Consider the following 23856-nt stretch of genomic DNA (forward strand, 5'->3'; position numbering starts at 1 on the left):
GTTCCTCAAAGGAGCCTTGGTTTCTCTTAGGCTGTGATGTGTGGAGACCATAACCAGGGTTCTAGGAGTGTTCATTGCTGCAGTGTTATTTTGTCTCGTTGTTACTTGACCTTTATAGTGGACAGAGCTAGTATATATGTATTTTTTTTAAGGAAAAAATATCGAGATACTAATGATTACAATTCAGAGTTAATATTTCAAGGATTTTGTTTAATGTCTTTGATTTTTTACAATTCAATCTCTTTTTCTCTTACACTGAAAGTCTTGCTTTCTAACAACATGAACATAATTATTTTCTTCTATAATCTTTTTAAGGATTTCATAAAACAGATTGAAAAAGATTTTTGTTTAACATACTCAGAAAAGCAGATGTTGAAAACCAAGGCTAAATGTGATCATGATGTGGGAAATTTACTTGAAAATGATTGAGAAAAAATACATACCTATATAGATCAAGCTAAAATGGCAAAATGTTAATAATTTGAATCTCGGTGAAAGGTCCAAAAGTGTTAATTCTATTCTTTTAACTTTTCTGTTTGTCTGAAAATTTTTGTAATAAAAAAATTTCAATTACCATACCACATGCCTTTTTTCCTACTGTTTTCTGGCATATAAAATATGTTTTCTTCTATTGTTACTGACCTGCGTATTTAATTTTTTAAAAATCCGAGATCTATATTAACAGCGACTGAAGTTTGTGAGGGTTATGAGCTTTGGGGCTTAAAAATCTACTCCTTACCAGCAACATAGCTTTTGGGATTTATTTTAGTTTAGGTTGTGCTTGCTTCCTTTCTTGAGGTTTTCCTTTTCTATTATCGAGTAATATGCAAGAATGAAATGATACAACTTAAAACTTCATGAAGATACCAGTTCCTTCAAGTATAGGCAAAGAAGAAAAGAACTGATCGCCCTAGATATGTATATAGAAAAGCCAAAGTAGTAATTCCAAAACCAAAACTTGATCTGCTATTTTTACAGGACAGGAGTACTAGAGAAAGAAATTATATCTTTACTATAGTCTATATCTAGTTATATCTCAATTTTCAGACACTGTCCAGGAGCTGAGTCCCGTTTGGACAGTTTTCCTACAATTGGGTAAACACTAACCAATTTCTAAGATGAACTGGTAACTTTACTTAAACAGTGGACCTTATATTCTGGGGCATACAAGGGAAGTCTGTGACAAACATGCAGCTCACTGGTCTACTAAGTGGTTTCTGTTATCTAGATCCAAGGTACGCAGCTAAGGACCAGGGAAGAGCTGCCAAGGTAGAGGTTGCCATGTCTCTACACAAAGAAGGTGCACACTGCCTCACCCACCACTTATTTATTCTTATTTTCTACATCATTCCAGCAAACTTAGTCTCAGTTGGTTTTTGTTTCTTTTTTACTTTAGAAGATTAGAACAAGTGCATTCTTAGATGAAGGAAGGGAGTTACTGGTATAGCAAGACATGGGTGAGTCTAATAAATTGCAAATGAGAGCCAGCCGTGATGGTCTAGTGGTTGAAGTTCAGTGCTCTCACTGCTGCAGTGGCCCAGGTTCATTTCCTGGCTGCAGAACCACACCACCTGTCTATCAGGTGTCATGCTGTGGTGGCGGCTCACATAGAAGAACTAGAAGGACTTACAACTAGGATATACAACCATGCACTGGGGCTTTGGGGAAAGAGAAAAAAAAAAAGAGGAAGATTGGCACTGATTTTAGCTCAAGGTGAATCTTTCTCTGCAAAAAAGAAAAAAAATTACAAATGAGTGCTGGATATGCTGAGATCCACCTAGGTGGCGTGAACAGTGAGATTTGTCCTCTCACATATAAAGTCATCCAGAATCAAGATGGTTCCAGGGGGGCTCAATAACATCATCAAAAACTCAAGTCCTTTCCATCTTTCTATGCAACTGCTTCTTCGCCATGTCAATATGCTTCGCCTCAAGATGACAAGGTGATTTCTCAACAGTTCCAGATGTCGTGTGCAGATACACTTGTGTCCTGCCAATAAGGGGAGTATTTTTCTTCTGCACGTCACTTTATCTTACGGATTAAAACCAGAAGTCCCCAGCAGACCTTCTCTCAGGTCTCCTGCCTTGCGTGGCTCACCTCCACCACAGCCTCTACCACCTTACCAACCACTGTAGTAGCTACTAGTTACTGGGAAAGCTAATATCTAGTATTTTCAGCAGAAGAGTGCTGGGAATGGCTATAGGTCGGGAAGAATGCTTATTTTGTCTGGCTGTCTTGCAAAGCTTGTATGCTTCATACCCCACATAGGCTTGTATTTTTTGTTCAGTTAGGTTAGTGAAGGCCTCCAGAATTGGCCTAGGCTGGGGCCTAGATATCAGACTTCTTAGGATGCAGAGCAAGGATATGTATTTCAAGTGTCAAATTATAGCAAAGAACAAAAGATAGGTTAAGCAGAGGTAAAGAAAGGAAAACAGACCAGAAAGACAGGTTCTATGGGTAGCATCTGGAAAACTGCCTAGCACCTTTAGAAGATCCACAGCAGAACCTGGGGGTGGGAAGAAGCTATTAATGGCCCTAAGACCACTTGGGTGAGAAAAATCCAGTGGGTTGTTAGGCTTAAATTATCTCCATGCATTGTCCATGAGCTGAGTCACTCTCCCTGCGTTTCCTTTTTCATTTCAACATCTGCTTTGTTAGCTGCTTTCCCCTCCCCAATTCCAATGGAAAGGGGAGTGGGGTAGTTTAGGTGAGCTGTGAATAAAATAGCCTTGGCAGAACATGCATCTCTTCGTGTTTGAAGCTTCATGACATCACACAGAAACATACACTGTGAATAGTGGAGACAGATGATCAGTTTTGCACTTTAGAATGAACACTCCAATGATTCTGATGATAGAATGGATTGAAGAAATTAAGACTATAGACCAGTTAGTTTATTGCATTGGTCCTGGTAAAAGGAGAATGTCTTAATTTAGAGTACAGCATCTAAGATGAAGATGATGGGATGAATTTGAATCTTATTTAAGAGGTTGAAATGGCATAATTTCAGGGAACAGAGAAAATTTGGGATAATAGACATAAGCATAGATATCTAGGTAGATAAAGATTAGCTAGTGTAGGAGAGGAAGACAATTCCTCTACCTTCTAGGTCCTTCTGGTTGGTCGAAGAATTAAATTGACATGCAACAGAATAGCAGGAGAAAATCAAACAAAGCTTTATAACGTGTATACATGGGAGAAACCCAGGAAAGCTGAGTAACTCACCAGGATGGCTAAAGCCACCACCTTAGATACCATCTTCAGCTAAAGACAAAGGAGGGTGTTGGGGGTAGTGGTTTGGGACTTCAAAGGGGAGGAAGGCAATTTACATGGACATGGAAAAGCAAATGTTTGGTAAACAGAACTTTGATGAGAATAGGCTTAGCAAGGACCCTCCCAGGCTACCACTCTACTGAGCTCAGAGTTATCTATGGTGATGGCCTGTCCTGGGGACAGGCCTTCTATCTTAAATTCTTTTAGGAAGTTAGGGGTGAGTTCAAAGATTCTTTCAAAGATTCTTTCAAAGTCTCTTGTCTTAATCAAAGAGGCACATTTTGGGGTGGCAAATTCTGATCCCCAATACTAGCACTGTTTGCAAAGGAGGAGAATTGGGTAATGGGAAAAAAACAGATTTGGCATCCTTAGTATGTAGGAGGATTAAAGCCATTGGAGCAAATGAAATTGCCTGTAGATCAGCTGGGATGATAAGAGATTAGGGGGTGAGGGATGGGAAGAAGGGAAAACCACAAACAGTGAGGAGAATTATAAGTTTGGTGTCATGTAAACTGAGGAGTGGCAGTGAGATGCTTAAGCAAATGAGAATTGCCTGCCCATAGAAGAACACCAATATTAAGCAAATTTAGCATCAGATGGTAAAAAAAATTTTTTGTCCTTTTTTTCACTAGAGAGTATTTTTAACATTTTTCCCATATCATTAAATAGTCCTTAAAAGTCTTTAATGGTTATAAAGATTTGATCATAAGGATATACTATAACTTATTTAACATTCTTTTACTACTGAATATTTAATATTTCTAATATTTACATAGTTGAAAATGTAATAAATCTTTGAAGTTTTGACTCTTTCCTTAAGTAGATTCCTAGATGATGAAATATTGTGACATAGGACAGGACTTCTTATAGTTTTCTTCGTCTAGGTTCTAAAAAAGTTCTTGCTAAGGTTATTTTGATTCATTTTAATTTTTTTATTATTATGAGTAAGTTTTTATGATATATTTTCTAAGACTACTGCTGGTGTGTAGAAGATTTATTGATTTTAATGTGTATTTCTTTTATATTATCCACTTATGAAACTTCTTTAAAAAGCCTAACAGTATTTTGCTTGATTTTAAGTTTTATAGGTAAATTATCTGCAAATAATTCTAATATATCTTCCATTTTTCACTGTATGCCTCTTATTTATATTCCTCTTCTTATTATGTTGGGTGAAATTCTTTAAACTGTGTTAAATAATTGTGGTAAGAGCAGGCAACTTTTTTTTTTTTAAAGATTTTATTTTTTCCTTTTTCTCCCCAAAGCCCCCCAGTACATAGTTGTATATTCTTCGTTGTGGGTCCTTCTAGTTGTGGCATGTGGGACGCTGCCTCAGCGTGGTCTGATGAGCAGTGCCATGTCCACGCCCAGGATTCGAACCAATGAAACACTGGGCTGCCTGCAGCGGAGCACGCAAACTTAACCACTCGGCCACGGGGCCAGCCCCAGAGCAGGCAACTTTATCTGTATTAATGATTTGTTTGAGAACACGTCTAGTGTCATCATTAACTGTATTGGCTGCTGGTTATGAAAGATATTCTTTATCATGTTAGACATTGTTGTTGGAAATTGACATTCATTGTGTTAGATTTTGGGGAGCTCCTCTTTGTTTTGGTGCGCTACAAAGAGAAAGGAAAAAATTTCAATTTATGCTCAGTTTTACCTGGCTCAGGGAAAACTGTTGGGATCATGCTGGGGGAATTTCTTCTCTATCTAAGCCAGTAGATTTTGTAATGCTTTAAAGAGCACAAATCTAGAACTAGACTGGCAGGACTGAAACCCCAGCTTTATCACGTTGTTAACTGTGTCACCTAGACAAGTTACTTAATCTCTGTTCCTAAACTTCTCCTCTGTAAACTGTGGAAGATATGTGGTTTTGAGTCAATTCGTGAAAGAAATCATTTGCTCATTTGTTTTCAAAGTTGACCTACTTCCCTTTTACTTTGTGGGTATATGTTGTGATGTCCTATTAATAATAATGTTAATAGGCTTCTGCTCAGGCACCCCATTTGCACACAGACTCCTGCCAAAGGGCAGTGTCTGCTTTGGCCCAACAATGCAAGATGTTTTTTCAGTGCCAGATCTGTGTTGTGAAAACTGTAATCAAACCAAAGATCTCAACTTGGTTATCAAAATCTTTACTCCCATCAGCTGTCTCAATTAATTAATTAAGAAAAAAATTTTTTTTTTGAGGAAGATTAGCCCTGAGCTATTGCCAATCCTCCTCTTTTTGCTGAGGAAGACTGGCCCTGAGCTAACATCTGTGCCCATCTTCCTCTACTTTATACGTGGGACGCCTACCACAGCATGGCGTGCCAAGTGGTGCCATGTCCACACCCGGGATCTGAACTGGCGAACCCCGGGCCACCAAGAAGCGGAACGTGTGCACTTAACCACTGCGCCACCCAGCCAGCCCCATGTCTTAATTTATTACATTTTTTATATGTCCTAAGATCATGTAGCTTCAGCAACATCCCCTACTTGGGAAAGGCTACAGTAGAAGTGTAGTAAACTTGTTAAAAATAAATAAGAAGCTGGTTTGAAAATTCAAGGAAACCATGTGTCTTAGTCTGCTTGGGTGTGCCATAGCAAAATACCATAGATTGGGTGGCTTAAACAATAGAAATTGATTTTCTGACAGTTCTAGAGTCTGGAAGTCTCATATCAAGGTCCAGCAGGGTCAATTTCTGGAGAAGCTTTGCGTCTTGGCTTGCAGACAGCCATCTTGCTGTATGTTCACATGGAGGGGAGAGAGAAAGATAAATTTCTCTCTTCCTCTTCTTGTAAGACCACCAGTGCCGTGGGACTAGGGCCTCACCCTTATGACCTCACTTAACTTTAATTAATTTCTAAAGACTCTGTCTCTAAATACAGTCACATTGGGGGTTAGGGCTTCAATACACGAATTTTGAGAGGACACAATTCAGTCCCTAGTAACACGCAACCTTTAGTCTTTCAGCCTGTCATTTCATAACCCAGAAAAGGCAGAGCTGTGGAATCTTACTTTAGGTTTTTTAGATGAATCAAAGAGAAAAATGAAGGGGAGAAAGAGAAAAGAAAGTCATTTACCTACACTCATAATAATAATAATGGTAAATATGTATTAAACCACTATTGTCAGTGCCAAAAACCTCATGATCTTATTTAATCCTCAAAATAATCCAGTTACTTTTCCCAAGTTGTAGATGAGAAACCAAGGCATCTGAGAGGTTGAGTAATCCGCCTGAGCTCATCCAGCTAATAGGTGGTAGAGCTGGCGCTTGAACTGGGGCGACCTGGTCCCGAGCTTACGCTTCAACCACTGTGTTCTGTGCACACTTCATTCCTGACATGTGCTTCCACAAAGGTCGTCCCTTTTAATTCTTAGACTAACTGTACAAGATATGTTTTATTATCCTTTCTTTGTTTGTTTCACATGAAGAAACTGAAGGTCAGAGAGATTAAAAGAATGCTCTGAGGCCACACGTTTAATAAAGAGCAGTGCTAGGATTCCAACCAGAAAGGAAGATGGAATTGATTCCTGACTCTCTGCAGGAAAGTAGGTCACCGCTTTGTTACTGTATTTGAAAAACCAAAGTGGTGTATAAGAGCACATTTAGTTGACATTGTGTTTGGGCAGTTCTTTCTTCCTATTGTTCTGAAGTTCATTGCACGATTCTGGGGAAACACTTAGCCAGAGGAGCTCACCCCAGTAAACCCCTCATCTAATCCCTTGAAGAGGGAAAAAATTCAGTTCTCAAGAAAAGAAGGCACCTACAACTAGGATATACAACTCTGTACTGGGGGGCTTTGGGGAGAAAAACAAAGAAAGTAGATTGACAACAGATATTAGCTCAGGGCCAGTCTTCCTCACAAAAGAAAAAAAAGGAAGGCAGGCAAAATCTCAGTCATTAGACAGCTGCAATGGATACTTTTGGTAACTTTACCCAATTCCTTAATATCTATGGGTTCTGCTAATTTAATGGTCATATGATATTAAAATGCATTTTGTTAACAGACACCTATGCAATACCTGGAGTGGGCAAGGCACTGTGCTAGAAGCTGAAGAAAAAGAAAAACAGTTAAAGGTTCAGGAACTGAATAGTAAATGTTGGCATGACAGTCATTGCTGCTGCACGTGTGGAAAGCTGTTTCACTGTGCACATGCTAAAGTTCGGGCCTAGAGGGAAGATTAAAGACCCTCTCCGAATACTTGGGAATTGTCTGCCATTGCAAAATGCAACCTTCAACAAATGAACTAAATTGTTCACCTAACAATTTAGTTCATTTGTTGCTTTTGTGCTTCTTAATGTATTAGGATGAGTCCACAGAATTACTTCATTGATACTTCAAAACAAAACGAAAAGCACACACATTTCTGTATCATAGGTAATTTCTAAAAGGATACATACCAAACTCTAATAGTAGCTACTACTTAATTGGGACAGGGAAGAGGGACACTTTCACTTTTTAATTCCACAGAATTTTGTACAGGTGGATTTTTTTTTTTAGCAAGCCTATATTACTTTTTAAATTATATGTATTTTTTAAAAGACTACCCCACACATCTAATAAAACATTCTTACCTCTCTACTCAGCTTCTATCCATGCAAATAAGTTAGAAGTAAATTAGAAGTAATTCTGTGTACATTTTGATAATATTTGATTTGATAAATTCAAAATATAAAGTTCCTTGAAAAGATAATAATGCTTTTAAGCCTTTTTTATAAACAGCGTGTTCTTCTTATGGACCTCATTCTGGAGGATGAGTAGGAAGAGGATCAGATACACTGCTCTGAAGTACTCTGTCTGGAAATGATGGGAATTCAAGAGAGGCCTGATTATGATGGAGTAAAACGAAACATCCCCCCAATTTTAACCCATGCCCGTTGAAGTGCTTTGGGACCCAATGACCTATTGTTTGGCAAAACTTGCAAGGTCTCAAAGCTGTTTGCAGCCTGTCTGTCCCCCTTCTCAGCCTCATCATCCAGCACCTTCTTATACACACATCACGTCTATTACCATAACAAAGATAGGTAGGGCTGGCTACCCAGTACCCCAATCTGTGCCTCCTCTGCACCTTTGGTCTCATGTTTAAACTGGGCCTCAAATGCACCATGCTTTCTTATGTGTCCACACCTTTGCATGTGCTAGTCCCTCCCTCTGTCATGCTTTCTCATTTCCCAATGCCCCTCACCTTGTGCCTCCAGCAAGCTCCTATATTCATCCTTCAAACCTCAGCTCAAGGATCGCCTTAGACTCCGCAGCACCATCCCTGATTTGCCCAGTTTTCTTAGGCACTTTTGTTAACTCTCATTGTCCTGTTGTATCCAAGCATACACACTGATTTTTTACTCTAGGCTGTAAGCCCCTCTGTATCTCTTATTCCTGTGTCACCAACCTCTATCATAACCCTTGATACATAGTAGTTGCTCACACTTGTTTGCTGAATAAATGAATGACTTCACTTGTACCATAAGCTTTCTTCCGGTGGCCAGCATTTAAATGTGTGGTCTTGAAGAACTGAATGATGCCTATGCATCCCAACCCCCTTTCCTCACTTTTTCTTCATTTACCCAGAAATGGTGATTAGCAAACCAATTTCTGAGACTTAAGTGAAATTGTTTTCACTTTCTTTAGTTACAGGAAACAGTCCAGATTCCTGACTTGCATCGTTATTTTTAACCTTCTGAAAAGCTCTGAGTACTTTGGTTTGGAAGGATTTTTCTACATCTCTTTATTTTACCGTTCTATAGATTTGGCTCTGTTGTCCTAAGGTTTCAGCATAATAAAAATCTCATTTCTCCTAGTACTTGTCTTAACATCAGTTTGATGTTAACAAGCCCAAGACTTTTACAGACTAATTTTAGCTGAACAAGAAACAGAATCTAGTACATACTAGGAAACATAAATGAGCCTGGCTTACTAGCCGTTCTTGGAAGTCTTTGTGTTTTCCAATAAATGCAAATCATACAGTGAAAGAGAAGCCACAAAGAGAGTCTGGGACTGTCGGGGTCATGTTGGTAATTCAACTCCCTCTCCTTTTGAGACCCAGTAGAGCCTTCCCTCTACAAAAACCGAGAAAGACTGTATGCTGGCTGCCAAAGTGCATCTGACCAAGCGTCGGCTCACTGTAAGAGATGAAAATACAGCTTCCCGCAGTCCTTTTCTCCAATACACAAAGCAGTGACTGGGCTGAGGCTCAAGGGCACAGTTCCAGTCCCAGCTGGCAGGAGTAAGTCAGGGCTCCCGTCCTCCCAAAAGGCGCAAAGGACAAGAATGTTTCCTAGAAAAGAAACCGGGCAAGGAGACCAAAGTGGACCTAGCTGATATGGAGCTATTGTGTGCAAACTGAAAGCTGCTTCAGTACTGCTGCAAAGGCAGATTATTCTGAGAACTGAAGGGAAGCTGGGCCTTTAAGGAATATGACTGGGGCAGTCAGTGCAAAAGAAGTAATGTGGGACTGGGGAGGGGTGGCCTTAACAAAGCATGCATTTGTAGCTAATGCTACTCCTTGGAAAGAAATTGCAAATACCACAAAAATAGGATTCAAGGTGACTGTGTAGGGGCCGGCCCGGTGGTGCAGCAGTTTAGTTCTCACGTTGTGCTTCTGTGGCCTCGGGTTCGCTGGTTCAAATCCCAGGTGCAGGCCTACACACCGCTTGTCAAGCCATGCTGTGGCAGGCATCCCACATAAAATAGAGGAAGATGGGCACAGATGTTAGCTCAGGGCCAGTCTTCCTCAGCAAAAAGAGGAGGATTGGCAGCAGATGTTAGCTCAGGGCTAATCTTCCTCAAAAAAAAAAAAAGGTGACTGTGTGTTGTGATATTAATTACAGCACTATTTACAATAGCAAAAAATTGGTAGCAACCTAAATGTAGCAGTAAGCGTTTAATTAAATAAACATGGTCCAGAACATTAAACCACAATTCAAAGTTTTTTATGCATGTTTAATAACCCAAGAAGATGTTCATAACATAATATTGAGTATTTTCCATAGTTTTGATAATGAGCATGCATTAGTTGTAAAACAAAAGTTTTCCTAGATTTTTTAAAAATATTTATTTTTAATGTTTTTCAACATTATTTTTTTTTTTTAAGATTTTTTAATTTTTCCTTTTTCTCCCCAAAGCACCCCCAGGTACATAGTTGTGTATTCTTCGTTGTGGGTCCTTCTAGTTGTGGCATGTAGGACGCTGCCTCAGCGTGGTTTGATGAGCAGTGCCATGTCTGCACCCAGGATTCAAACCAACGAAACACTGGGCCACCTGCAGCAGAGCGCGCGAACTTAACCACTTGGCCACGGGGCCAGCCCCTCAACATTAAATTTTTAAATTATTTTTTGACGATTTTATTTTTTTAGAGCAGTTTCAGGCTCACAGCAAAATTGAGAGGAAGGTACAAAGATTTCCTCTATAACTCGTGCCCCTACACATGCACAGCCTCCCCCATTATCTACATCCTCCACCAGAGTGGGACATTTGTTACAACTGATAAACCTACATTGACACATCATAATCGCCCAAAATCCATAGTTTACATAGGGTTTCCTCTTGATGTTGTACATTCTGTGGGTTTGGACAAATGTGTAATGACATGTATTCATCATTATAATATCGTACAGTGTTTTCACTGCCCTAAAATTCTTCTGTGCTCCACCTGTTCATTCCTCCTCCTACCCCCAAACCCCTGATCTTTTTACTGTATCCATAGTTTCGCCTTTTCCAGAATGTCATGTAGTTGGAATCATACAATATGTAGCCTTTTCAGATTGGCTTCTTTCACTGAGTAATATGCATTTAGGGTTCCTCCATGCCTTTTCATGGCTTGATAACTCATTTCTTTTTAGCACTGAATAATATTCCATTGTCTGCATATACCACAGTTTATTTATCCATTCACCTGCTGAAGGACATCTTGATTGCTTCTGAATTTTGACAATTATGAATTAAGCTGCTGTAAATATATACGTGCAGGTTTTGGTGTGGACATAAGTTTTCAACTATATTTGTTTTTTAAAAATGAAGAGACATTGAACAAAGGTGCAAGTGGTCAGATTTGTGTACATATGTATATTTTTTCCCTTTTTTTTTTAAAGATTGGCACCTGGGCTAACAACTGTTGCCAATCTTTTCTGTTTTTTCTGCTTTATCTCCCCAAACCCTCCCTGTACATAGTTGTATATCTTAGTTGTGGGATGTGGGACGCTGCCTCAACATGGCCTGATAAGCAGTGCCATGTCAGCGCCCAGGATCTGAACCCTGGGCCGCTGCAGCGGAGTGCAAGAACTTAACCACTCGGCCACAGAGCCAGCCCCTACATATGTATTTTTAAGAATTTATTTAATAATACATATTTGTAAAAATCATCCAGATGCTCTCACTTGGAAATAACCATTATCAATACTCAGTGCTAGCTTTCTTTTTTTTTCTCTCCAAACCCCCCAACATAGTTGTATATTTTAGTTGTGGGTCCTTCCAGCTGTGGCCTGCGGGATGCTGCCCCAGTGTGGCCTGATGAGCGGTCCATGTCCACACCCAGGATTCAAACCAGCAAAACCCTTGGCCACCGAAGCAGAGTGTGCGAACCCAACCACTCAGCCATGGGGCCGGCCCCTAGCCTTCTCTCTATACATATCTGCAGACAGAAAGATTATGAATACGTTAAGTATAATTTTAGAAAAGTGGAAATAATTTCATAGATGCTATGGTTTTGATAAAATAAAATTGAATTTTACTCGAAAAGAAATGGAAGTGAAACTAATGAACTTTAACTTGACAGAAACTTCAGATAAGTGTTTCCATCTAATTCAATTACAGTGGATTAATTCCTGAAAATATCTGTCCAAAATTAAGAAGAAAAGGTAGTGAAATATATCGAGATTGCAGTTAGTGAGGTTTTGGTGGTGACGGTCGTGATAGTGGTTGTGTTTTTAACCCATGTTTCAAATTAGCTACTTCTACTAACTGCCTGAAGGAAGTGAGTGTATGAGACGTTTTCCCAGAAACCGTCCTCCCCAAATTCCCATTATTTTGTTACTTTTACTTTGTCAAGGTTTATGACACAGTCTTTTCAAAAACCATGATTCCCACAGTTGTTTAATCTTAACCCTGTGTTTAGTTAGCCACAGTCCAATCGGTCTGTTTTACCATGGTTTGTCCAATCCTTAAATCGTTGTTCTGATTGATTCCTGACTTGACAGGAATTCATCAAGCAATGTGTTTTCGAAGAGCTGTGCATAGATGCTATATTTTTATATGTTTAAGAATATCTTGGGAAAGGCCCGGTGGCGCAGCGGTTAAGTGCACACGTTCCGCTTCAGGGGCCCAGGGTTCACCAGTTTGGATCCTGGGTGCAGACATGGCACCGCTTGGCACGCCATGCTGTGGTAGGCATCCCACATATAAAGTAGAGGAAGATGGACACAGACGTTAGCTGAGGGCTGGTCTTCCTCAGCGAAAAGAGGAGGATTGGCAGCAGTTAGCTCAGGGCTAATCCTCCTCAAAAAAAAAACAAAAACAATACAAAAAAAAGAATATCTATTTGTTATCTTTATATTTAATGGACATCTTGAGTGGTTACAAAATTATCGGGTTATACTTCTTTTTCCTCTGTAGACATTGCTTCACTGTCTTCTGGTAATAAATGTTGTTGTGGAAATGTCTGATACCAACCTGATTTTTTTCCTCTTGTAGAACTTTTTTTCTGCCTGGATACCAAGTGATTTTCTTTATCCTTGAAGTTCCAGAACTTCACTGTGTTATGCTTTGGTGTTGATTGTGCTAAATCAATTTTTCCTAGGACATGGTAGGTCTTTCAATCTGTAGATTCCATTTTATCTTTCTGTTCCGTTTGCTTTCTCCTTTTCTTCAGAAACACTAATTATCTGTATGTTGGATCTTCTTTGTCTTGCATAACTATCATCTTGTCGATGACCTATACTATAACAATGTTCTTTTCAATTTTGAGATTTTTTGAACATTTCCATCATCTCTCACTTTACTTTGAATAGTTGTATCTTTATTTTTTCTTTGGCTATTTGCCAAGCTACACCAACTTGCATTTCTGTTTCACAAAAATCTCTTCTTGAGGCACCAGCCCTGTGGCCGAGTGGTTAAGTTCACGTGCTCTGCTTCAGCGATGCAGGGTTTCACCAGTTTGGATCCTGGGCACAGACATGGCACCGCTCATTAGGCTATGCTGAGGTGGCATCCCATATGCCACAGCTGGAAGGACCCACAAGTAAAATATATAACTATGTACTGGGGGGGGATTTGGAGAGAAAAAGCGAAAAAAAAAAGGATTGGCAACAGTTGTTAGCTTGGATGCCAATCTTAAAAAAAAAAATCTGGGGCCAGCCCGGTGGCGTAGCGGTTAAGTGTGCATGTTCCACTTCTCGGCGGCCTGGGGTTTGCCCGTTCAGATCCCGGGTGCAGACATGGCAACACTTGGCAAAAGCCATGCTGTGGTAGGCGTCCCACATATAAAGTAGAGGAAGATGGGCGTGGAAGTTAGCTCAGGGCCAGTCTTCCTCAGCAAAAAGAGGAGGATTGGCAGTACTTAGCTCAGGGCTAATCTGCCTCAAAAAAAAGATCTTTTCTTGAAACCCTTAAATCTCTTCCTTAAGCCCTTCTTCCTCTTTTTTTTTTTTTAAATATCAACCTGTTGATAATTCTTTGAGACCCTAGAAGATATTTTGAAATTATATAGGCTTTTCATCTGCTTTTTGCTTATATTCTTTTCTCTTTCCTTCTTTCTTTTGTTTTAGGGGTTGACATGTATAGAGGGATGTCCTTGTGGTTCTTTTTGGGTTATTTCACATGTTTGAGTGGAAACAGCTACCTACTGAAGAGCAATTTTAGAGGAGCAGAGGAAGGGGCGGGTACTGAGCAGGGACCACCTGAAGCTTCTGCTGAATCTTGTTGTCTTCAACAGTAACTTATCAAGTCTTGTGTTTCCTTTACCATGGAAGCACCTATATTTTTGGTATATCCTCTTTTTCACTTCTTGGTAGTCTTCTGGGGCAAGGAGGCTTAATTTAAGCACTAGAAATAACTTATCAACATGATTTTCCTTCAAAGTATGTTTCTCCTTGACTATGTTATCTCCAGTTCTCATGGTGCTAATCAAAGCTCTCTAGATGCTTCCGAGGATGGTGAGGCTTGATTCTGAGGGACTTTCAGATCCTGTTGAAAGGACAAGGTACAGAATTTGCTGGCCAACTGCATGCCCCTTCTTTCTGGGGCAGATTTCACAGTATTAAGCAGGTATGTTTCATATTTTGCGGTTTTCTGATATGGTGGTGTTCTTGCTTCATCAAAGTTGATGGTTTATAACTTTTATTTCTTTTGTTGTTGTTTGCAGTGGAGTTTGAGGGAGGAGAGTGAAGTGAAAATGTCATTAGCACTATAAGTCCATATTTCCATTTTAGACAGATTACTACTGGCAATTGAAAAAAGGATGAATATGGGGAAATCAAGAGCATAGAAAAGAAAATGAGGAAAGTACAGTATCATGGAAAGAGCTCTGGTCCAGGAGTCATGAAATGTAGGTTCGGGTTGTAGCTCTGCTACAAACCAGCTGTGTGTTCTTTAGCAAATAATTTCCCTTCTCTGGGCTTCTTTTTTCTTATATATAAAATGATTGAATGAGATGGTGACTTTACCTAAGCTCCTAAATCTTCCTCAGGAATAGAGCAGGACATGTTTAGATATGATTGATCTTCTATAAATGGAGATTCACGTGCTTAACCCAACAATATATCTGATATTTTTAACTGCTTTCCATTTTATTAAGCACTTTTAAATTTTATGACACCCACAGTAGAATATGGAGCCTCTCATCAGACAGCTGAATAGGGATGTAAAGAAACTCACAAGTAGACCTTCTTTTATTAACCAAAATAAGTGTAGCCAGCTCACCCTTACCTCTACTGTCATAGTCCATTTGGGCTGCTATCACAAAAATACCACAAACTGGGTGGCTTATAAACAAGAGAAATTTATTTCTCACAGTACCAGAGGCTGAAAAATCCAAGATCAAGGTGTTGGCAGATTTGGCGTCTGGTGAGGGCCCGCTTACTGGTTCCTAGATAGCTATCTCCTTGCTGTGTCCTCACATGAGAAGGGCAAGGGAACTCTCTGGGGTCTCTTTTACGAGGGCGCTAATCCCATTCATGGGGGTTCTTCCCTCACACCCTAATCACCTCCCAAAGGCCCCACCACCGAATACCATCACATTGAGGGAATAGGTTGCAACATATGAATTTTGAGAGGACACAAATATTCAGTCTATAGCATCTACAAAAATTGTACTAGGAACCAAAAACTTTGGATATGTGGCAATTATTTCCCTAAAATGCAAGTCTTATAGACAAATAATGTTAGTGTCCAGAAGGAAGGTTACTGGGTCAGTCTTTCAGATTATTTCTCCATAGCACCAAGTTCCAAGAAATAATTGTTAGTCATTTGTGGGATGTTCCAGAGAGCCCTTGGGATAAGAACCATTGCGGCTGCCTGTGTGTGTTGCAGTTTAAGATGATGTGGTGCTTCATCTGCTAGTTTGGTAAAACTGTCATGGTTAGATAGACCTAGTTCCTCAAGGCTGAGCTACAGCTTAACTAGCCAGTTTCTGCAGTGGAAGAATTTATAGGCTTTATTTTGGGGGTGAGGGGGGTTCTTTTTCTTTTTCTTTTTTTTTTAAATAACACACACTACCCTCACATACATAGTCAATTGATTTTCAGCAGTGGTGCCAAGGCAATTCAATGGGGAAAGAATACTCTTTTCAACAAATGGTACTAGGACAACTGGATATCCACATGCAAAAGAACAAAGTTGGACCCCTTCCTCACAATATACACAAAAATTATCTCAAAAAGACCTAAATATAAGAGCTAAAACTATAAAACTCTTAAAAGAAAATATAGGAGTAAATCTTCATGAGCTTAGGGTCGGCAAAGCCTTCTTAGATGTGACACCAAAAGCAACAAAGGCAAAAATAGACTCATTGGACTTCATCAAAATTAAAAACCATTGTGCATCAAAAAACACTATCCACAGAGTGAAAAGACAACTCACAGAATGGGAGAAAATATTTGCAAATCATAAATCTGATAAGGGATTAATATCCAGATATATATAGATATAGATAGACATAGATATATGTAATATATTATAAACTACATATTATATATAGTATTGCATATAAAATAATATATAAAGAACTCATACACTCAACAACAAAAAGACAAAGAACCCAATTCAAAGATGGGCAAAAGTTTGAGTAGACATTTCTCTAAAGAAGATCTACAGGGGCTGGCCCCGTGGCTGAGTGGTTAAGTTCGCGCGCTCCGCTGCAGGCAGCCCAGTGTTTCGTTGGTTCGAATCCTGGGTGCAGACATGGCACTGCTCATCAAACCACGCTGAGGCAGCGTCCCACATGCCACAACTAGAAGGACCCACAACGAAGAATATACAACTATGTACTGGCGGGCTTTGGGGAGAAAAAAGGAAAAAATAAAATCTTTAAAAAAAAAAAAAAAAAGATCTACAAATGGCCAATAAGCTCAGGAAAAGATGTTCAACATCATTAATCAGTACAGGAATGGAATCAAAACCACTGTGAGATACTACTTTATACCCACTAGGTTTACCATATTTTTAAAAATGAAATAAAGAGGGAAATGCCAAGTGTAGGCAAGGGTACAGAGAAATTGGAATCCTTAGACACTGCTGGTGGTAATGCAAAATGGTGCAGTCACTGTGGAAAACAGTTTTGAAGTTCCTCAAAAAACTAAGCACAGGGGGCTGGCCCTGTGGCCTAATGGTTAAGTTGGGCAGGCTCTACTTTGGCACCCTGGGTTTGGTTCCTACACCAGGTGTGGACCTACACCACTCATTGGCAGCCACTTGTCAGCAGCGACCCACATACGAAATAGAGGAAGATTGGCACAGCTGTTACCTCAGGGAAAATCTTCCTCAAGCAAAAAGAGGAAGATTAGCAACAGATATTAGCTCAGAGCAAATCTTCCTCATCAAAAAAAAAAACTAAACATAGAATTACCATTACTCAGCAATTCTACTCCAGCATAAATGACTAAAAGAACTGAAAACAGATATTCAAACAAAAACGTGCACATGAACATTCATAGCAGCACTATTCACAATAGCCAAAAGGTAGAAACAACCCAAATGTCCATCAGCTGGTGAATGTATAAACAAACTGTGGTATATCCATGCAGTGGAATATTAGTCAACCACAAAAAGGAACGAAGCACTAATGCACGCTACAGCATGGATGAACCTAGAAAACATTATGCTAAATGAAAGAAACCAGATACAAAAAGCCACGTATTGTATGATTCCATTTATCTGAAATATCTAGAATGGGCAAATCCATAGAGACAAAAAGTAGGTTAGTGGTTGCCAGGGGCTTGGAGCAGAGGGAAATGGGGAGTAACTTCATAATCGGGTTTATTTTTGAGGTGATGAAAATGTTCTAAAATTGATAGCAGTGATGGTTGCACAACTCTGTGAATGTCCTAAAAAAAAAGAAACCCAAAACATTGAATTCTATACTTTGAGTGAATTGTATAGTATGTGAATTATATCTCAATAAAGCTGTTATTAAAATGATAGTATATGCTCATTGTAAAAACAAACAGTACAAAAATATATCAAATGAAAAAATGAATGTCTATCTGCATTCTTCCTCCATCTTCTTCTCTCAGAGAAATCCATTGTTAAATATTCGATGTGTAAACTTCTATACCTTCAGTATTTTACAAATTTTTATTGACCTACAAACACAAATATAGTTCTTCTTTTAATATTGCATCCTATTCCATGGGATACCTGTATCATAATTTGTTTAACTAATAAAAGTGTGTCCTGGCCTTGCTAGAAGAATGATTAACCATCATTAAATAAATCAGTGCCCGCTGCTGCTCACTCTGGAGCAACAAGCACATAGAGTAAGAACCTTTTCAATTCTATATTAGCACGTGCACTGGGGGCTTCTACTTCTGGGGATGTTCATCTTAGGGCTCCTATTTAGAGCCACTCTTCATTTTTCTGACCACTGTCTTAATATCCAAGGCAGATCAGCTGTTCTGAAAGATAACTTCCGATCTGTTTGAGACGTCTCACTGGAATGCTCTCAAAAGGAATTTTGGTTATGCCACATAACCTCCATTTTAAGTCAAAACAGTCATCCTAAGCACGCTTTCCAAGATTGTTGAAAATCTGTTTAGTCGCTTTCACATGACAATGTGAACAAACAAATATAGTTTTATATTGTTTCAGATGAATTTATATTATACTTCTGAGATAGTCCTTTTAAGAAGATAAGGGCCTTTATAAGGAATCAGCCAACCGGCTGCACAGTCGTGGTATTCTTTATTCTTTCCCGTATGAGAGGGGAAGTGACACTGTGTCATTATGAGGTAACAGAGAGGGAATTTTGGAGAACACCTAGGAATAAAGGGAACAGCCTTACCTTAGGGGTGTGTGGTAAGACTACTAAGGGTTACCTTAAGGGTGCTAATTAGATCGTATTCATAAATGGGCCAGGGGTGATGCAGAAGGGCATGTAGTGAGCAAGTTCCTCTGGGCATGAGGTGATTTGGATGTGATTTAGGGCTGGAGGATCCCTCAGATGTTAATGAGGTGACTTTGCAGGTGTTCTAGACTGCCCACAGTTGTGTTTTAGTCCCCATGAGCTAAACAGGATCAAGAATAAAGAAAACATTCTTAGAAACATCCGGGGCTCAACAAGTCAAGCAAGTAAAGGAGATTTTCTGGGCTTGGGATCTCAGGATTTCTCCCCTGAAGAAAATCACAGACCCTACACTTTAGGAAGAACAAAAGTCCTGACAGTCCTGTTGGAATCATCCCACCCTGGGCACCTTCTCCTCGGTACGCACCCTGAGGAATGGGAACTGGAGGACCCTTCACTCAGAGCGGGCTCTTCTTGTCCTGAAGAGAAGTGATTAGGCATATCTGGAAAATACACCAGATAAAGAGTCTCCAGGTGGTTTAGTTAGAGTCTGGCTGTATGTCTCTTTCCAGAAAACTCTCAGTGCTGTTCTACATGACATTGTTCATCTCTAGGATAAGACCTGAGGATCTTCCATTACTTCATTTATTGTGCCAAGGAGTGTTGGGCAACTAACTGCTATGTGTTGGAATTCATGGCTTTGTAACTACAAATCGGGGGTGGTACTCCCTCATGGTTCTGTTAGGTTAACTAAATCAAGAACTGGAAGTGCCTCGTGTAGTGACCGGCAAGTCTAGCCATTCAATGAATATTAGTCCCTTCCTTTTTTCTTTTCTTTCTTTTTTTTTTTTAAGAGGGTGGTAGGAACTAAGTTCATGAATGTCCTAGATCTTTGAACTATTTTTGGAACTAGTCACGTGGCAGTAGTTCTTTGGCCTTTAGGTCTTAGGAATGAACCTGAATTTGTGGTTTCTAATTTGGATGTTAGTCTTTCTCTGACCACCAAATTCAGACTCAATATCTTCAGTGAGAGCCACCCAGGGGGTGCAACCTGGGTCACTAGAAGGCTTGTGCAAGACTAACCGTAGTCAAGAAGGTGTCCCAGGCTCTACTGGTGGACGCAGGTTCTGCTTTGCCCAACTCTACAGCAGCCCTGTGCTGAGAGCAGGCGCCAGATTGGTAACCAAAACAGACTCACCCCTCAAGGAGCTCCCGGGCTAGTGAGGAGAGGAAGGCATATATTTTCATCATGCCGTGGTAAGAGCAGCCCTAGAGCACAAGGGGAAGTGCAGAGAAAGATCTCAAAGGAGAGAGACGTTGCCTAACCTGGGATTTGGGGCAGGTCTTCCTAAAGATGATGACTGTTCTATATGACCTGAGCTGAGTCACGAAGCAGTAAAAGCTAGGCTGACGGAGAAGTAGCAGAAGAGCACGGACAGAAAACCCGAAAGTATCAGAGGCCCCACACCGCATGGTGTGGATACTGGGAGAGTGGCAGTCCAGGCATAGTGTGAGACAGTGGTGTGAAATGAAGCTTTCTCTCTCTTGCAAGCCATTTACCTGGGGTATTTGTTAAAACACAGGGACCTAAACTCTACTGTAATCCTCTTCAATCTAATGGGGTGAGGGATGAGGAATCTGCATTTCTTACACACTCCCCAGGTGCTTCTAAGGTACAATAATGTTTGAGAGCCTCCGAGCTGGAGTCCCTGAGTTGCAACTCCAAATTCCTGCATGAGAGAATTAAGTGGACAAGCTTGGGTCAGGTAGGCCGGGAGGGTGGGATTATTTGCTTTTTTTACTTAGGAGTACAGGCATAGGGGCAAGCTCTCTGATAGGAAAGCAAGGGCAGAAAGGACTGTGAGAGTGAAGATGAAGTTATTGGAATCTCTAGTCGTTTGGCATTCTTGGGGGAAACCCCTGTATGTAGCCCAAAGTATGCCATCCCCCTACTCAGTGTACAAGACAATATAGCCTTAGCTCTGACCTCAATTACTTCTTGTAAGACCACAGAAGCAACTAGCAGTTCTTGATTCTTGGTCTTTAGATGTGTCTTCTTGGATACGGGTCCTCACCCCATCTCAGCGTCCTCCTGCCTAACAGGTGAGAGTGAAGTTCTTTTTTCACAAAGCAATGGTGCAGACTTACTTTTTCTCTGTCATCCCCTTCTCCTTCTCACTCTCCAATCCAGTGTCTTCCTTAACTTTGGAAATCACGATTTTTCCGAGGAAAGGCTTTCATCTATAAGGTAAGGCATAGAGACACATCTTTCATTGGTTCTGGCTGAACTGAAGAAGAATCAAAATGTCTCTCACTACTCTTAGTAAGCCACCTGAAGAAGTACCTGTAGAGTGTAGCTACGACAAGGGAGCGTTAGATGACAATGTGGGCATTTTTAATCCCTCTGCCTCCAGGTAGGGCTGGTATAGCATTCTTTAGGAGCAGAAGTCAGGCTTTCTGATGCCTGCGCCAGAGGCACTCACAGAGCAAGAAACAGGCAGGAATCCAAGCTCCTAGTGCTCCAAGGAGTCAGGAAGAGCTGGAGGGGCAGAGCTAGGAGATAAAATCTAGGGAGTTGAGATCAGGTGAGAGTGGGCTATGGAGGGGAGGGGTGTTCTGAGCATTGCCAAAGCATTTACTTTGCTCATCCAGGCCCCTGAGCTATCTGGTTAGGCCGAGTAAGCCAAGGATTTGTTTTCAAAATGAGTCACTGCATCTCTAAAGTACTCAACCAAGATTATCTTCATAATCTTGCATTTCATTCATGAGTCTTTACAAAGTCACAGAGCTGAATCCGTGTCCTGACAGTCTTCCTCAGCACTATTTTTTTTTTTCCTTTTTCTCCCCAAAGCCCCCCCCGGTACATAGTTGTACATTTTTAGTTGTGGGTCCTTCCAGTTGTGACATATGGGACGCTGCCCCAGCGTGGCCTGATGAGCCATGCCATGTCCGCACCCAGGATCCAAACCGGCGAAACCCTGGGCTGCCAAAGTGGAGGGCATGAACCCAACCACTTGGCCACAGGGCCGGCCCCTATACTCTTAAGATTATAATCGTGTATGCCAATTATACTTCAATAAAAATAAATAATAAAGTAATAGAAATATGTGGAAAAAAATTATAAGCAGATGCCAGCCTTGCCATCACTCTCCATCTTCCCACAACAACATATTTAATCCCTACTATAGTGTTCATCATTCTGCCTGTGTTGTTCTCCTGGACTGATCCTCTGATCCCACAGTTAGTTTCAAATTATTGGACAGAGCTGAAATGAATTTTTGTGGCATTGTTTCATTAGATGATTATCAGTCACCCACCTGGAAACATGCTAGCTATTACCAATAAAAACAAGTAGACATACGGGGCCAATCTGGTGGCGTGGTTAAGTTTGCACACTCTACTTCGGCAGCCTGGGGTTTGTAGGTTCGGATCCCACGTATGGACCTACACACCACTCATCAAGCCATGCTGTGGCAGCATCCCACATACAAAATAGAGGAAGATTGGTGCAGATGTCAGTCCAGGGCCAATCTTCCTCACCAAAAAAAAAGTAGACATAACCTCTCCCTTGGACTGCCATCCGGTGGAAACTTATTTCTCAGCCTTTTTGTAATTGGGATATGTTATGTGATTGCTCAATTTAACAGCACACCTTTTCTTCAATAGCTCCTGAAGAAGTCATAGAATATATATCATATTCCTTTTAAATAAAGTATATGAAAAATAGTTTGATTATAACACATTTTAGAGAATTTCGTGATGTCTCCTGGAGCTAGATTTAGAAATAGAATTGGGAATTTCTCTTCTGTGACAGCCTGGGGGGCTGTATCATCTGACCCCAGCTCCACCTCCTAACTAGCAAGGTGACAGTAGGCAGGCATACCCATGCTCTGATCCATGTTCTTCTCTTAATAAAATAAGGGTCTAAGGGTTTTTTCACAATTAACATTTTGTGATTCAATAAATAGAATAATTGCCTGCAGAAAGATACGTACCCTACACAGGCTTGCCAGGTAAAGTACAAGAGGCCCAGTTAAATTTCAATTTTAGATAAACATAGTTTTTTAATGTAAATATGTCCCAAATATCACATGGGACAAATTATAGTGAAATATTATTCATTGTTTATCTGTAATTCAAATTTTAGCTGGCATCCAGTGTTGGCAACTCTAACCCCAAATGCCGTTCCCTCTCATCTCATTTGTGAAAGTCGATTTCACTGCTTCCCTACTGTGAGTCAGCTTTTCTCCTCCTGTCTTTTATCCCTAGGCTGAAACAGGTTATGAATATCAAATTGCTGCTTACTCCATTACCTTACCTATGAAACAAATTCCAGAATTTAGAGAAGATACTTACCAACAATCTTTTGCCTAGAACTAGCTGCCGAGACTGCACCTAGACATGTTATTGACAGCCTCATTACTGACATTTCGTCAGTAATCCTGACCTATGCCACATAATTTGTTACCCATAACATGCTTTAGTGGAAATTTTCATTTGCCTCTATCTGTTCTTATTTCATTGTTTTGGCTTCTTTCCATATCTGTTTGTTCGAGATTCTCTCATCATTCAAACAAATAAACAAAATAACTCCACTGCACTCTCCCCCATCCCATTACTGACCTACTTCTCTCTCTTCCTTCATAATCAAGTGTTCGTTATACTCACCATCTGCACATCCTCATCTTTTATTCATTTCCCAATGCAGTAAAATCCGGTTCACCATCATCCCTGTTCCTTCTGTCATTGAAATTCCTCATTGCCAGAGTCACTGGTGATTTCCTAATTGTGAAATCAGTGGGATACGTTTTTTTTTTTTAGGAAGATTAGCCCTGAGCTAACATCTGCCGCCAATCCTCCTCTTTTTGCTGAGGAAGATTGGCCCTGATCTAACATCCATACCCATCTTCCTCTACTTTATGTGTCGGACACCTGCTACAACATGGCTTGATAGGTGGTGTGTAAGTCTGCGCCCGGGATCCGAACCAGCAAACCCTAGGCTGCCGAAGCAGAGCATGCAAACTTAACTGCTATGCCACCAGGCCAGCCCCTGGGGTACTTTTCAGTCCCAATCTTATTTGCCCTCTCAGCAGCTTTGGTGAATG

The 23856-nt window shown here is 40.4% G+C and overlaps 1 protein-coding gene and 1 long non-coding RNA gene across 6 annotated transcripts in view; one reads left to right on the forward strand and one right to left on the reverse strand.

The window, feature by feature from the left end:
- PIGL (phosphatidylinositol glycan anchor biosynthesis class L) overlaps positions 1 to 23856 on the forward strand; it is an 84714-nt gene that overhangs the window by 15009 nt on the left and 45849 nt on the right. The window lies entirely within an intron of this gene.
- On the reverse strand, positions 17665 to 23532 carry LOC139039961 (uncharacterized). The gene is made up of 3 exons (XR_011493439.1): positions 23420 to 23532; positions 20900 to 20992; positions 17665 to 17795 (listed from the first exon to the last, which is right to left on the reverse strand). It is a non-coding gene; the product is annotated as an uncharacterized lncRNA (long non-coding RNA).

Source organism: Equus asinus, chromosome 13 (genome assembly GCF_041296235.1).
Source record: "Equus asinus isolate D_3611 breed Donkey chromosome 13, EquAss-T2T_v2, whole genome shotgun sequence".
Classification (NCBI taxonomy): Eukaryota; Metazoa; Chordata; class Mammalia; order Perissodactyla; family Equidae; genus Equus; species Equus asinus.